At 35.6% G+C, this 14,561-nt stretch overlaps 1 protein-coding gene across 1 annotated transcript in view; it reads right to left on the bottom strand.

The window, feature by feature from the left end:
• The window catches only part of Prosbeta1 (proteasome beta1 subunit), a 276,237-nt gene that overhangs the window by 244,794 nt on the left and 16,882 nt on the right, over positions 1-14,561 (bottom strand). The gene's annotated exons all lie outside the window — the stretch shown is intronic.

The following is a 14,561-nucleotide window of genomic DNA, read 5'->3' as shown; positions in this document are numbered from 1 at the left end:
TTCTTCGAGAAGGAAAATTAAAATCAGTACTCATATTATTACAAATGCTAAAGTGTGTTTGTTTGTTGGTTTGTTAGTACGTGGTTCGTCCTTCAATCGCGTCGCAACAGAGCAACGGATATGATTTTTTGCATGGATGTAGTTGAAAACCTGGAGAGTGACATAAACGTACTTTTTATCTCGGAAAATCAAATAGTTTCCACGGGATTTAAAAAAACCTAATTCCATGTGGATGAAGTTGCGGAAATATGTAGAGTAATTTCTGCGTGAAAATATTTTTTAGGTTAAAAAATTTAAAAATATTTGTTTTTTACGGCTTGTGACGTAACTAACCGCTTTCCGTACAGCGTGACTTAATTGTGTTAAAAAATAAATATAAATCATGTTTTTTTAAAATTATTCTCTCTAAGAATGAATTCCAGCCCCATAAACTACCGCTATACAAAAAAATCACATAATTTTATTACTACAGTCCAATACCCTATTATACTATCATATTTACAGCTTTTGAGCTGAATCGATCTTGAACAATCAGAGATATTCTTCCTGCCTAACCAAAAAAACCCTAAATCTGTTAGTTAGTTAGACTACATAATACAATTTCAATAACAATATTGGAATTTGAAACATTCAGAATGTCTATTGAATAAAATAAAACAGAAGTAAAACAAGTACAAAGGAACTTTTTAAACATTAAAATACATAATCAATAAGCTTTGAATTCAGTTCTCAATGTTCTGGATTTTGTTTGAGTTGGTAAATGCGGGTACTTTAGGTTCAGAAAGAACGGAACAAACTTTATTTAGTGCCTAGGTAGGTTGGAAGGCTGAAGATTCCTTGATTCTAAGTAAAGGCTCCAGTACACATTAGTCTGATGCGTTCAATTTTTCACTGTTTCCAAATTGCTCCAAGATCATTAATATTGATGTTTGTATGAAAACCCACAAAACTCTGCCAGTAATGCTCACAGGCGGCAAATGAACACCAAGGGCTCCCATATATTTTCCAAATACATTAGCTGAGTACGTTGGGCCAATATTCGCTAGGCTTTCTAGTCTAGTAAATTTTCACACTTTACGCGCGAATACTGTATGGATCCGCGCGACTATGGAGCGTATTCGTGACAAATTACAAATAATAATTATGTAGACTAGCAGCTCCTTTCAAGAGAGAACCATCACCATAAACCATCGCCCCACCAACCCATGACTGAGCATAGGTTTCCTCACCCTTTAATGAAAGTGCGAAAGAAAAATAATTATAAAAAAATGGGCAGCAAAAATTTTATACTGGAGCTGTGAAAACAAAACATCTTTAAAATTTATTAAGATAAAGAAAAAAGAATTCACGGTTGTTTTCTAAAACTTTCTCAGTAATAAAACACCTGCTCTTTGTGAAGAATTTTATTTTATGAAGCGCGACCTTGTCATTGTTCTTGATGCTAAAACAAAGATATACGCGTGGATGTAGATTTTAAAAATTCTGTGGGAACTTATTGATTTTCCGGGATAAAAGGTCGCCTATGTTACTCTCCAGGTCTTTGACTATACCCATGCAAAAAATCACGTCGATTCGTTGCTCCGTTGCAACGTGATTGAAGGACAAACCAACAAATAAACACACTTTCGTATTTATAATATGGGAAGTGATTTTCATAAAAATTGTCTGCGATGATAGATTTTCTAATCTAAATAGATAAGATTCGGATCGACCATTTTTCCCTAAATCCCAAGGCTTAAGTGAGTTAAATCTCCTGGATTTCAGTATCTTTGACCCCACCAACGGCCATCTTGATATAACCTGTAGGTAGGTAGTTAGTAAACTTAAAAGTTCAATTAAGCTGTCTAAAAGTATTAGGAAGTTATTTGATTTTTTCACTCGGAAAATAAAAGACTTCAGACCGAATTTTCAAACCTAAATCCACGCGGACGAAATCGCAGGCAACATCTAGCTCCTAATAAATCAAATCATATTTCACCAACATTAAATTATAATGTTGTCCATGTCAATTTGATTTGTGTTTATTTAATAAAGTAAACCAAATATTGACCTTTTAGTCTGTCGATTAACAAAGTAATTTATCACTCGTGGTTAGGTATTTCTTTGAAACTGACTGATGTTCGAACAGGTAAAAGTAATTTTTTACTTTGGGTAAGTTTTAATTTTACAAACAAATTAGGAATGTTGTTAACAGAAGATTGGATAGGTATCAGCGGCGAAGAGTCAATATAACACGATTCCTATCGGCTTCCCTTTAAGGATTGGCATAATATAGCGTAAGTAGGTACTATTCACATAAATTCGGTAATACGTTCGTAAATACAAAGGTTCGATCGTCACAAATGCTATTTTTTTGTTATTACTAATTTAAGTTAAAAGCATAACAGCTAATGTGGGTAAGTAACATACACCTACAGTGAACAGTCCTACACCATACAAGCCGTAAAATATCGGATTCCCTAGTTAGATTTTTGCTTAGTATTTATCTCTTTCATTTCCCTAGCGAAAGCGAAAGGTCTGTCTCGCTCTACGGTTGGATTGCACCAATTTAATCTGGCCCAGTAGCGAATACGAATTTGGAACTCTGACAGGTCAGACAAATTTGACGTAGTTAAGCCGCTAGAATCCGAGTTACCGTATTATACGTCCAAATTAAAAATTATATTAAAAGTATTATTTTAACAGGTACATGCTACTATTTTGAGTATTTTGTATTTTGAAGGGTGATTTGATATTGATTTTGATTGATTATTGTTTTTGTGAAGCGTCCATGCACGTTTGTTTTTAAAGTTGTTAGTGGTGTTTTATTTTGATATAATAAATTGGGGCTAGTGATTAATAACTAATAAGTGTAAGTTAATAAGTAATTTAGATTCAGTTTGGTAAGTCAACATCAGAAATTACCTTAATTCACATAGATTGTTGTTTAACAGATTTCCTGTTACGTAACGATAGTACCTACCTAATTTTTCTAAATCGAGTTGTGAACACAAAAAGCGTCTTTAATCGATGGGGAACAGCTGATATTCTTTTAGGTAAGTAGGTAGGTAGGTACCTTTCCGGCTTCCCTTTTTCAGATTTTCACCCTTCGCCACTGATAGGTATGCGAACTTCTTTCTAACTTGGAGCTTATTATTTCTAATCAGTACCTCAGTAGGTACCCTTATTATAAATGCGAAAGTGTGTTTGTTTGTTGGTTTGTTGGTTTGTCCTTCAATCACGTCGCAACAGTGCAACCGATTGAAGTGTTTTTTGCATGGGTATAGATAAAGACCTGGAGAGTGACATAGGCTACTTTTATCTCGGAAAATTAAAGAGATCCCACAGGATTTTTAAAAAACCTAATTTCACGCAGACGAAGTCGCGGGCATCAGCTAGTAGTCCATTAAAAATGACTTCTCACGCGTCATTTTAACACTATGGGTCAACCGTCATGTTAAAGTACGTTTACCTTTAAAATAAGGACTAAAATCGTACTTTTGACATGAAATTTGACACAAAGGTAAAATGGCACGTGAGAAGTAATTTTTTACGCAGTACTTTTTCTCTTTTACAAGAGGAGATCCGTGCTCCGTAGTGGGCTGGCGATGGGTTAATCATAATGATGATGATAATTACAGATTTTAGGTGCTGATTAAGACGACTAATTAAATCACCAAGCAAATTATTAAATGTTAAAATGAGTGATAAAATAGTCGAAGGATTCTACGACAGCTTAAGGAAATCTTTCTTTGCCTTGAGATTGGTTGGTGTTTTTCCTATAACTGGATTGTTAAACAGAAACAGCAAGCTTTCTAGGTAAGTGAAATTAAGAAATACAGGGTGATACAGAACGCTAGCAAAAACTTAGCGCTATTATTATACTAGGTTAACACGATCTTGTAGTTTTAGTGATTTAGTATTTTTCAAATTCACAATGTATTTTGTATAGTGTGCAAAACTCTATACAAAATACAGTGGACTATTTTTACGCAACGTTCGTTGACCTCTAGCCTCAGTCATATATTTTATTTGCATTATATTGTGAACTTTAAAAAAATACATGTATTGTAATTATTTTTTTCGCGTTTTTTATAGTATTTTATTATACACTAGCGACCCGTCCCAGCTTCGCACGGGTGCAATGTAGATACTAATGTGGTGTCATTGACGTGTCATTGCCTTGGAAACTCTCAAATGAGAGGATTTTTTTCCGACCTAATTCACATTATTTCAATTTCTCTAGGGATCTTTTTTGAGAATTAAACTATAGCTATAAACCTTCCTCTTGAATCACTCTATCTATTGGTAAAAAATCGCATTAAAATCCGTTGCGTAGTTTAAAAGATCTACGCGTTCATACATACATACATACATACAGACGCAGGAAGCGACTTTATTTTATACTATGTAGAGAAGAGATGTACGATATCAGTTATCAAATTAGTATTATGTTACTAATTATATAAGTACTATTTCTATTAATTTTTGCGTTCTGGTTACACCCTGTATATACACAATCAGTATCCATATTATAAATGCGAAAGTGTGTTTGTTTGTTGGTTTGTTACGCCGCTTTACCTCTCATAAGTTAAACCTCTTTGATTTGTGTTTCACCTTACCAAACCCTTTTGTTTTAGATGCTCTTGGATACACCCGTATACTCTGTTCTACGTGACAACTATAACGTGTGTCACTGGGTTCTTTTTTGTACATTTGTGCGACATCATAACCAATGAGGGTCGATTTAAAGCGTACGGTTAGTTTATTTATAGGTACAATGATAAAAATATTCGTTTTGCACCATATTACGTAATTTTCTAATGATTTTAGGATTATTTCATAGTTGAACGATAGGTATATTATAATGTAAATATCGGGTACTTAGAACTATTAATATGATGACTTTGATTTATCGATATTTTGACTCGGTTGCATATGTCGTGGTTAAAACGGGACAGCAGTGCTGCAAGAGATGAAGTTCGATCTGTCATGGGCAGTATCAAACTACCCACGTTCTTGTTTTTTTCGCTGGAACTTCACGATCTGTTGTCCGGCAAAGGCTCGCGCAATGAGGGTTCCGTACTGCAGCCGTATTTTTTCGACATTTTGCACGATAACTCAAAAACTATGATGCATAAAAATAAATAAAAATCTGTTTTAGAATGTACAGGTAAAAACCTTTCACATTATGATACCCCACTTGGTATAACAATCTTACTTTGAAAGTCGAAAATAGCAATATTTGTTCATGACCACAATTTAATTTTTTTGTGTGATGTAACCACAAATTCACGGTTTTCAGATTTTTCCCCGAATGTCAGCTATAAGACCTATCTACCTGCCAAATTTCATGATTCTAGGTCAACGCGGAAGAACCCAGACCAGAACAGGGAGAACCAGACAGACAGACAGACAGACCGTTTCTCCTTTTGAGGTACGGAACCCTAAAAATTATATCTTTTACTAGGAGGTCTATTAATTCATGCCCTTGTAAGTTTGGCTTTAATATTTATAATGAGATTAAGTTTCAATTGGAGAAAAATGATGGACAAAATCGATGGACTAGAAAAGCAGCTGCCACCTTTCAAGAATGGTCAGCTTGTCGTGAAGACCATCAACCGTGTAATGCTTTATGTAGCTCTGTTTGCTTTGGGTAAGAAGGTTTTTTTAACTTGAGTAAGTACTCATCAATTCCTTAAGTTTAACGTAAAAATAAAGGAAAGTTAAATTTTCATAATAGGTACCTAACCTTGTGCCCAAATCTAAATATATATAAAAACCGACTTCGTTACACAAACACTAAAAATTGAAAAATAATTTAATTTATTACCGAATATATTATGTATACAAGAGTTAATATAGTTCCATAATAATACTTTTTGGTGCCGGTGCCAATTAGCTTTAGCTGCGCGAATCGTCTAGACTTCATATTTTTATGGGACTCCACAATGGCACCTCATTGGCACCGAAAAGTATTATTATGGAACTATATTAACTCTTGTATACATAATATATTCGGTAATAAATTAAATTATTTTTCAATTTTTAGTGTTTGTGTAACGAAGTCGGTTTTTATTTTTTTTGTAAAAATTTTTTATTTCACAATTTTTAGTGGCTCCATGGAATTATGCTATGACTGGTTAAAAATCTACTGTTTACTAAGCTATTACACTGATCGCGAGCAATTTACTCTTATCCGTTGAGGAGTTCCAGTATCTATCTTCGAAGATGTTCATCAGATCTTCACCAAATTGAAATGGGACCAACTTTGAAGTATACCCTTTCAAACAAAAAAAGAATTTTCAAAATCGGTCCAGGCGTTTTCGCGTAATCGGGGAACATACATAAAAAAAAAAAAAAAAAAAAAAAAAAAAAAAAAAAAAAAAAAAAAAAAAAAAAAGATTCCGACGAATTGAGAACCTCCTCCTTTTTTTGAAGTCGGTTAAAAAAGGAAAAGGTGACTAGGAAAAACAGACGCTGGAGCATAGAGCTGCTGGAATGTGAATAGTACTGGCTATCCTACTATAATATTATAAATGTGAAAGTGTGGATGTTTGGATGTTTGGATGTTTAGATGTTTGGATGTTTGTTACTCAATCACGCAAAAACGGCTGAACGGATTTGGATGAAATTTGGAATGGAGATAGATTATACCCTGGATTAAGACATAGGGTACTTTTTATTCCGGAAAATCAAAGAGTTTCCGCGGGATTTTTAAAAACCTAATTCCACGCGGACGAATTCTCGGGCATCAGCTAGTCTAAATATATAAAAGGAAAAGGTGACTGACTGACTGACTGACTGACTGACTGACTGATCTATCAACGCACAGCCCAAACTACTGGACGGATCGGGCTGAAATTTGGTATGCAGATAGCTATTATGACGTAGGCATCCACTAAGAAAGGATTTTTGAAAATTCAACCCCTAAGGGGGTGAAATAGGGGTTTGAAAATTGTGTAGGCCACGCGAACGAAGTCGCGAGCACAAGCTAGTAATCTATAAAAGAAAAAGGCAACTAACTGACTGACCGACTGATCTATCAACGCAAAGCTCAAACTACTAGACGGATCGTGCTAAAATTTGGTATGCAGATAGCTATTATGACATAGGCATCCACTAAGAAAGAATTTTTGAAAATTCAACCCCTAAGGGGGTGAAATAGGGGTTTGAAATTTGTGTAGGCCACGCGGACGAAGTCGCGAGCATAAGCTAGTACCTACGACATTAAAACGCATCGTCCATTGACATTTATTTTCCTTAAACAACCATACTTTTTCCTGTTCGTTATGATTCCTGCTCTCCATAGGTAATTATTGAATTCGTTTGCTTGGAAAAGCGTACCTAAGTGATATAAGACACTTATAAATTTAATTATTAAGATTAAGGATAGCCGTGACCGCAGGAACTTCAATAACGAACAAAATAGTATCGTTTATAATATGTTCTTCGTTCGTTTTACGTTATATTATGTTCGTTAATACGAATAATACGTACGCTTCATGAGTGCAAACCGGACAGGTTTAGTATTTTCTAGACACACGAATTTTATAAATCCCCATTACGTGGGAGGTTACAGGTTACCAGTAGGGTGGTAACTAACAACGGCGAAAGCCTTTCAGCAGACTATGACTATGTTACAAAATTATATGTGTATTTTCAGTGGATTATATCCTTAGTACGGTGTATAATGTTCGTTTAGTACAACTGTGCCTTACTAATAAGCCGATAAAGGAAGAGTTAACCGTTGAAAAATACTACAGATTTTTCTATACTTGGTACTTAAATGTAACATCTTACAATTTTGTCACAACAATATGGTTAGAGGTAAAATTTAATATGAAATACTACTTATTAATTATTATAAATGCAAAAGTGTGTTTGTCTGTGTGCCTGTGTGTTTATCAAAGTCAGTTACATACTGATATCTGATGGCCGTATTCAGATATCAGACATCCGTATATAACGGATTTTGACGGATATAGGCTAATTTTTGTCCCGGATAATCATAAAATCTAAATCCTTGCAGATAAAGTCGCAGCCCTTATCTATTTGGTTAGCGTGGGCAGGAGATAAAAAATTATCCCGCGATTTTATCCACTGCACGGCTAGCATGCGGGCATAGCTTGCATCCCGGAGCAGGACACAGGCTACTTTTTATCCCAGCAAATCAATTTCCATGGGATTTATACTTACCTACCTATTGTAAATCACAGACGTCGCGGGCATCGTCTAATCTTCTGTTTCCATACTCCGTACTCCATACTAATATTATAAATGCGAAAGTGTCTGTCTGTCTGCTAGCTTTTCACAGCTCAACTGTTTAACTGATTTTGTTGAAATTTGGTATAAAGTTAGCTTACGTCCCGGGGAAGAATATAGCTTTTTATCCCGGAAAATCAAAGTTTCCACAGGATTTTTAAAAAACCTAAATCTACGCGGATGAAGTCGCGGGCGTAATATTAATCTAGTAATATAAAACACAGAAAAATATTTCAACCGGTGTCGGTTATAGACTATGAATTTTGAAACCGTCAAACCGTTGTGCACCAAACTGGTTTCATTAGAAAGGCAATAATGCGAAGATGGTTTTACATGGGGAAAAAAAACGAAATACGGATTTTTTAGCGTAGTAGCACACGCCGGGTATCCGATAGTTACAAATATAGATTGTAATATTGTTTTGTTACCAATAGGTATTTTTAATAAAATATTTTTTTCTCATTTCTAGATCATTAAGATACAAGCGACGTTTATAGTTTGGTACATTGACGCTCTCGTAATCGCTGTGACACTATATTTAATATTCAGATTCAGGAATTTTAATCGGCTAATGAGACAAAAAATTAAAAAGGTGAGATACCTAGTACAATATTCGACGACCTCCCTGGTGCAGTGGTAAACGCTGTGGTCTTGTTAGTGGGAGGTCCTGGGTTCGATATCCGGTAGGGGTTTGGAATTTTATAATATCAAAATTTCTGGTCTGGTCTGGTGGGAGGCTTCGGCCGTGGCTAGTTACCACCCTACCGGCAAAGCTGTACCGCCAAGCGATTTAGCGTTCCGGTATGATACCGTGTAGAAACCGATCAGGGTGTAGGCTTGACGGCACGGCTTTGCTGGTAGGGTGTTAGGTGACTACTTCACGACTGAAGCCTTCTACCAGACCAGACTAGAGGAAATTTAGAAAATATAAATTCCCAAACTGTCCCTGCTAGCAATCGAACCCGGTACCTCTCACTTACAAGACCTCAGCCCTTACCACTGCGCCAGGTAGATCGTCAAAAATAATCTTCGATTGTGTGATTTCAGTGAAGCTGTGATAGCCTAGTGGTTAGGACGTCCGCCTTCTAATCGGAGGTCGGGAGTTTGATCCCGGGCACGCACCTCTGACTTTTCGGAGTTATGTGCGTTTTAATGAAATAAATATCACTTGCTTAACGGTGAAGGAAAACATCGTGAGGAAACCTGCATGCCTGAGAGTTCTCTATAATGTTCTCAAAGTTGTGTGAAGTCTACCAATCCGCACATGGCCAGCGTGGTAGACTATAGCTAAAACCCTTCTCACTCTGAGAGGAGACCCGTGCTCTGTTGTGAGCCGGTGATGGGTTGATCATGATGATGATGATGTGTGATTTCAGTGCAATCAAAACACGAAATGGTGCGATGTTCAGGCGCACTACACCCGTCTGACGCGCCTGGTTAAAGTCATCGATGACGAAATCAACCCTTTTGTTTTTCTGTCCTTTCTCGCCAGCCTTGTATTTACTTGCAAGATAATATACGATTTTATACAGTGAGTATTTTTTATTTTAAGTGAAACTAGCTTATGCATGCACTAAGCTTATGCTCGCGACTTCGTCCGTGTGGACTACACAAATTTCAAACCCTATTTCACCCCCTTAGGGGTTGAATTTTCAAAAATCCTTTCTTAGCGGATGCCTACGTCATAATAGCTATCTGCATGCCAAATTTCAGCCCGATCCGTCCAGTGGTTTGAGCTGTGCGTTGATAGATCAGTCAGTCAGTCAGTCAGCCAGTCAGTTAGTCAGTCAATCACATTATCGTTTTATATAGGTATTTTCATTCAAATCAAAGAGTTCCCACGGGCTTTTTAAAAAACCTAAATCCACGCGGACGAAGTCGCGGGCATCCGCTAGTTAATTGTAGTATAAATTCAAGTGTAGAATTAAAAAAATAGGTATAGTTCGCGACAGGTTGAGATGGCAATCGGGGTATGAGGCGGGGGACGCCCCAAACACCCGCCCCGCACCGGGTAAGCGCGGGGGCTGTGCGGGCTGGCATCGCTTGCCATTTTGACCTGTCGCAAACTTATACCTATTTTTTCCTGGTGTGTTATCAATTTCTGCCTGGTGTGCGAGGCAATTGCAACTACCGGGAAAATGCAACAAATCTCATTAAGTATCTTACATAATATTATTATGTTAGTTATGAAGATAAAATTATACTGGGTTGCATTTTCCCGGTAGTTGCAATTGCCTCGCTGGATTTTTTTTTCTTTTTCAGACATCAAAAAAACTATTCTAATAACGCCAACAACGAAGATTGTCGCTTCGCTCACAGGTTTATTTATTTCATTATTTTTTATGTGGCGAGTTTGAGTAATTGTATTGATTGCATTTTATTCATTACTAGCTTATGCTCGCGACTTCGTCCGCGTGGACTACAAAATTTCAAAACCCTATTTCAACCCCTTAGGAGTTGAATTTTCAGAAATCCTTTCTTAGCGAATGCCTACGTCATAATAGCTATCTGCATGCCAAATTTCAGCCCGATCCGTCCAGTCGTTTGAGCTGTGCGTTGATAGATCAGTCAGTCAGTCAGTCAGTCATTCAGTCAGTCAGTCAGTCAGTCACCTTTTCTTTTTATATATATAGACTAATATTTTGTTTTGATTGTGCCTATGAAGTCTATGTATAACTTGTATTTTTAATTCCTGCTTATTTTTATGTTTTTAATTTAAGGTAATAATATTCAAACACCAGTTACGGTAAAATGTATAAGGCTCATCAAACATTGTTTCAACCTATTGTACCTGCATTTTATTGAATAAATAATTCATTCATTCATTCATGGAAAAATTTTACTTATAGTCCGTAAAAAATGACTCCTCACGAGCCATTTTAACTCTATGGGTCAACTGTCATGTCTAAAGTACGGTTCACATTTAAAATTAGGATTAAAATCGTACATTTGACATAAAATTTGACACAAAAAGTTAAAATGGGGCGTGAGGAGTTAACTTTTACGCGTTATATACATTTTTTCAATTATAATTAATGCTTCTTAACTGTCATGGTTTGAATAACAATTAATTTGCGTACCTATAAGTTATAACTAAAATAGTTCAACCTTTTTAATAGTAGGTACTGTACAAGTTGTAAAATAATTGTACTTTTTAAGTTTACATAATATTATTACGATTTTTATAATATCACCTTGAAATAGAGTATTATTAATGTTGTTTACACAATATATTTATATAAGTCCCGCAAATAGCTAATCCACGTGGTCGCCATTTTAGTGACGTCAGCACTAGACTGAAGTTTCGAGCTGATGGTAATTTTTTTTTCGGCTGACGTCAAAATGACGTCATTTTAATGTTAATGCGACATGGTTCCAGCGCAATAGCACTTTGCGGGACTTATAGCAGATAATATCAGGATCTAAGACTATTGTAAATAAATAAATAAATAAATAAAGCCTTTATTACTGAATTTACATTTAAAAGTTACATAATTTAAATCTCGCACTTTAGTTCTTTCCGATCAGCGCGTCTTCTGACGCATAGGCCTCCTCCAGGTTTTTCCATAATAGTCTGTTTTGTGCTTCTCTTGTCCATAGTGATCCCGCTGCCTGCTTTATATCGTCTACCCAGCGTTTTCTTTGTCTACTTACAACAACTTACAATAGTCTTCCCCTTTTCCGCTTAAGCGGAAAAGGGGAAGACTATTGTAAGTTGTACCTAAATATATTTTGACTACATTTTAGTTGCAATGTGTGATTTTTCAATAAAATAAAACCTATTATAATATCTCAGAAAAGATTATTATTATTATTTATTTATTATTTATTTATTATTTAATTAGAACGGCCATAAAGCCAATTACACTAATTAAACTACGAGTACAAACTAATATAAACATACTTACAAAAATTGTTAAAATTATAAATTTTAAAAAGCAAAATTAAAAATTTTCACAAAAGTACAAGATCTGACCCATGAGGTCAGCCCATTTGTCAGCAAATATGTCACAGCGAGGGGACTCCTTCAGCAGCGCGTTGAGCGCAGCCAAAGTGCGCGGTATGGGTGACCTGGAGCGCGCTACCGTGCGACTAAACGGACTTACGAAAAATTTGGAGCGGTGGCGGAGATAGCTGTAATTAGAGGGTGCATAAACGCAGCAGAGCTTGTTGTGTAGTTCAGAGCAGTCGATAACACACCTAAGAATCTTGCAAATTGTACCAATTTGGTCGCAGTCTCTTTAGATAATTATGGTAGAGATAAACATATGACATAATTTAATATAGGTATATCTTCTTTATTATTTCAGTTCCGACGTATGGATAGTTTTACACAAACTAAGTTCGGCCACTGTTCGACTGTTCAAAGCGCTGTCAGTTTCAATCCTGACCTCGCACCTCCACACCTTAAGCCGTGAACCTTTACAAGCTCTACATACTTTGCCTGCTCCAGCTTACAATTTCCAGGTCATTGTCTCAGAGAAAGTGGGAAACTTTGTGAAGGTGCTTGAGAAAAACTGATTTTTGATAGAAATCTTCTTGTGGGACGGATGGGGGGCCCTAAATGATAAAAAAAGGAAACTCACAACGAGCGATGAATTATTGAATTCATATTAATATTACAAATACGAAGATGTGTCTGTTTGTTATCTTTTCACTACTTATCTGCTTAACCGATTTCAACCATTTTTTACAGTGATAGCTTACATCCTGTATGGATAGATACAGATAGACGGATATAAGCTACTTATTATCCAACAAAATCAAAGTGTTCCATCGGGTGTCCCGCGAAACCTCACGGTTTTTTTAAATATTAACCTATTTAAATGCTAACAGCCGTCAATCACAAAATATTGGTTGATAATTACTAAGGTTGCGAGTGAATTATCAGTAAACGAATAAACTCGTCAGTATTTAATAGGGTAATAAACGTCTACGATCATTATTGAGCATGTGTAGCTTACCTTTCAACATTTTATCAAGCATTTCTTCAAAATTTCCTACCAGCTCTTCAGCTAAATCGTGTTTCTAGGGTCCCGTACCTGAAAGAACCAAGGGAACCCTATTACCAAACCTCTGCTATCCGTCCATCCATCCGTCTGTCTGTCAGCGGGCTGTATCTCATGAACCATAATAGATAGAGTCGAAATTTTCACAGAATGTGTATATGTATATTTCTAATGCCGCCACAACAACAAATAATAAAAATTTCAAAATGGCTGCCATTAAAATAAATAAAAAATGAAAAATTACACAATCTTATTATGATACCACTGCTATCGCACTTGGCCGGTTTTTCAAAATATTGATGACGAAAAATTGTTATGACAGAGATTTCTGCAGCAGTGAGTAAGTTTTTGCTCAAATACTTATTGAGTTCAAAAGTAGGTACTCGGTTTGGTTTTTGCTTATCAGGCTTTAATGTGTATTTTCATGGGTTTCAGTTTCAGCGGTTCATGGATCAGGTGTACTATACAAAAGTATGTTTAAGTGGCCTGCAGTTCTTCTACGTCACTCGAGGAACTATACTTTCTGTAAGTTTTGCTTCGATGCTTTTAAGCGATTTGCTCCCTCGTTTCTAATACACAATGCTAGAGTATGGAAAGTTCAGTTTGAGACAGACAAACAGACAAACAGACAGCCAGACAGACAATAAAGTAATCCTATAAGGGTTCCTTTTTTCCTTTCGAGGTACGGAAATGGATGGATAAGAAAAGTTATGGCTGAATTACACAATTCATATATTATAGTGATCATCGAATTAATCAGTATGACACTGAACACAAAGTTAGCAAAATCGAGTTGCAGCCAGCAAAAACTTAGATTTTTTTGCTAATCAATATTATTTTACTATTACTTACAGATGGTGTCAACGATTATCACTTACGAGCTAGTTTTACTGCAGCTACCAGTTATTCAATAGTCATACGTAATTTTTCTACATTATTGAAATTTATATCTAAGTTTTGTACGTGATATTGTACGTAAGCACACTGAAATGGTTTGAATCTAGTATTCAGAACACAAATCAATACTTATAATAAATTATTAAAATAAAACACCAATTGTTTTTATTGCTTTATTTTTACCAATAATCGACATGCTAATTTTAATAGTAGGTACCTGGAGTGAGTGTGGAAGATGTAAAAACTAAACTAATGTTACGTAAGTAATCGTTTTAATTTACAAATAATGAATTTTTAATTTTTGATACTAGGTACAATTAATTTGAAAATCCAAAAAAAAACACTGTTTTTCATAGTTTTAAGTTTTCACTTCTAAATAAAAGTAGTTTTATTTAATTAAACCTCTTAGTT

This window comes from Maniola hyperantus, chromosome 4 (assembly GCF_902806685.2).
Source record: "Maniola hyperantus chromosome 4, iAphHyp1.2, whole genome shotgun sequence".
NCBI lineage: Eukaryota > Metazoa > Arthropoda > Insecta > Lepidoptera > Nymphalidae > Maniola > Maniola hyperantus.
This window is presented reverse-complemented; position numbering and strand designations above follow the sequence as displayed.